We start from the raw sequence: 3,085 nt of genomic DNA on the forward strand, positions 1-3,085 counted from the left end.
GTTTTGTAGGGATAATTTAGGGGTTTCATATGTTGTGTTAGCTAGCTAATAGAGAGAAGTGTCCTCTCTTATCTCCGTGCTTGGTTGACGCTACGTATAGAGAGGACTCGACACGCTAGCTAGCTAGTAAGCAAATGAAGGAAACTATTAAGTACAGAAGATCGTCATGAACATATACAGAGAGAAGTGATCGACCTCTCCTTCTCTCCGAGAGATTGGTCGAACAACAAGTTTTCGTATATCTTACCGACGGTACTGGCCCCCCAACAAGTTTTCGTATATATATATATACAATGTGTAAGATCTCTTACAATACCCTAACACATGAACTCAACTTCCACATGCATGGTGGTATTCTCCGGCTTTATTGATGACGTGGTCAAGAAAGAATCCAGTCAATTCCTCTCTGAATTGCTCGCATGCAATCTTGTGGTAGAAGTGCATTCCGCATCTCCCACATCTAATTTGAATAAGGGGGTCAATACATATATATGAATGAAACTCAACAGAAATGATGGTAATAAAATAAACTTGTGAATATTTTTGCTTACGCACTTTATATTGTCTTTTAGAGTAGCCCCGCCTATTCTTGGTCATCGCGTTATAGATGAACTCGCACACGTAGTATCCACAGTAATTATTCCCGGGTTCCTGCCACAAGCACTTTACGAGAAATAAAGGTCAGTCAAACTGATAATGAAGCATTATAAATGGCATTGATGAAAGTAGCTAGAATCAACGGGAGATGCACGGAACTAGGTAGCTAGTAGTACTTACTTTCGGGAATTTCCATCGCAGATCCCGCGGCAGTCCCAAAACTTATGCGGTGAATACTTTCCAAACCCTGCGAGACAAAGAAAACAATTATTTGATATCATGAAATGAACAAAGTTGCCGATATGGTGCGATAATGATCGATTCAACTTACTTCTCGAGCATTTTAGACATGTCCGCATATTCCTCGCGATCTTTTCGTCTCGAGTCTAAGACGCTTACTAGTCCCTGCTCAAGCTTAATCTCCAGGAGAATATAGTGGAAACTGCTCACGCATGAATATAACTCATCAGTTACATTAACTACTATAACCTGGAGTAATAATTAAGGGAAACCGAATATGTACAAGACAGTAACACTCACTTGAAGTTGTAATGAAAGAGTATTGTATCTTTGTTTTGATTTATTACCAACGATCATAGCAAGTTCTCCTCGATTTCTTCCCAATGCACCCCTTTAGTCCCGGTTGGTGCCACCAACCGGGACCAATGAGCCTTGCACAACGGCATGGTGGTGGGTATTTAGTCCCACCTCGCTAGCTGAGAGAGAGCCGCACCTGTTTATAAGGTGCGGTGCGCCAACCCTCTTGAGCTCCTCTCTAAAGCAGGCTTTCGGGCCTAATCTGTCTCTATGTGCCTGTGGGCCTACTGGGCCTACTGCGGGCCTGAATCCTGGCCCATTTGTTGGGTTTCTAGTCGTATTCAGGCCATGGTGGCCTTTAGGTGGCACTTTTTTATTTTTTTTGTTTATTTTCTTTTGTTTCTACTTATAGCAAAATATTTACTAGTTTTTCGGTGATTCTTTTTGCTTTTAGGTAATAAAAATTATAAACTTTCTTTTAGTGCCATTTGTTTTCTAATTTGAATAGTTTAAATTTGAATTTTTGGAAATTTGTGTGAATCACTAGTTTTTGAATATCTTTACTATAAAAATAGATTTTTGAGTGATTATTTTTCCTGCTATTTAATATTACTGTATTTTATCATTATATTGAAAAACATATTTTGTTATTTTAGTTTCTAACAAAAAATTCTTTATGATAATTCTTTTTGCTATTAAAGTTTCTAAGAAAAATTCGTTATGAAAATTCTTTTTTCTTTTAGTTGCACAGAAAATACTTTGATAATTTTAGTTGCATATAAATTTTATATAATTTTAGTTTCAATAATACTAGAGGTCTTATAAAAGTTTATTTTGTTTTTACTTTTTTATTATACTCCCTCCATTCCCTTATACAAGGCCACAAACTCAAATTACAGGTACCTAGGTAAAATTTAATGACTACTTGCATGCCAAATTTTTTTCTTGTTAACTGGGATCATTAATACGTCCCCATGCATGCAAGGAAGAAATGAGAAGGAAGTAGCACAATGTCATTATGACTACATGCATGCAAGTATTAAACAAGTTGCTACTACGAGAAAACAACATTAAATTCTGTCTCGGTTACTGTTAGTGGCCTTATATAGATGCAAAATATTTTTTTCATAGTGGCCTTGTATAAGGGAATGGAGGGAGTAGTTTATTTTGTTTCTACTTATTATTTTCTTTTTTTGCTTATTTTATTTATTTTATGAAAATTCTTTCTTTTTGCTTTATTTATTTTATTTTATTTCTACTTACTGTTGCTATTTCTATTTATTTTCATATAGTTTATTTATTTTACTTTATTAAAGTTTATTTTGTTTCTACTTATTTATTAATGTTTTTTTGTTTCTACTTATTTATTTTCTTTTTTTTGGCTTTTTTATTTATTTTATGAAACTTCTTTTTGCTTTTAATGTTTTACACACAAAAGCCCTATTTCCTGGCTGGTTCATTGGTCCCAGTTCGTGGCTTGACCCGATCCTAAAGACCTCCCTTTGGTCCCGGCTCAGGCCACCAACCGGAACCAATGGTGGTGGGCCAGGAGCGAGGCCCATTGGTTCCGGTTTGTGCCACCAACCGGGACCAAAGGGGTCAGACGAACCGGGACCAATGGCCCCACGAGGCCCGGCAGACCCCCTGACCTCACGAACCGGGACCAATGGGCCCATGGGTCCCAGTTCGTGACTGAACCTGGACTAATGGGCTAACCTGGCCCGAACGAAAGCCATGTTTTCTACTAGTGTCCTGATCATAAATCTAACTGGTCTGGTGTTGATTCTCAGTCAGGCTCCAGCACAGATCCGTCAAAAGATCTAATTCTGCAGGTATGTACGATTGGTCACTTTAAGAATTCGAAAAATCACACATTGACAATATAAAACTAAGAATGCCAGCTTAATTTTTTACTGTACTTTGTTGTTTACTTGTATTACGATAATTATAT

The sequence above is a fragment of the Triticum dicoccoides genome, chromosome 2B (genome assembly GCF_002162155.2).
Source record: "Triticum dicoccoides isolate Atlit2015 ecotype Zavitan chromosome 2B, WEW_v2.0, whole genome shotgun sequence".
In the NCBI taxonomy this organism is placed as follows: Eukaryota; Viridiplantae; Streptophyta; class Magnoliopsida; order Poales; family Poaceae; genus Triticum; species Triticum dicoccoides.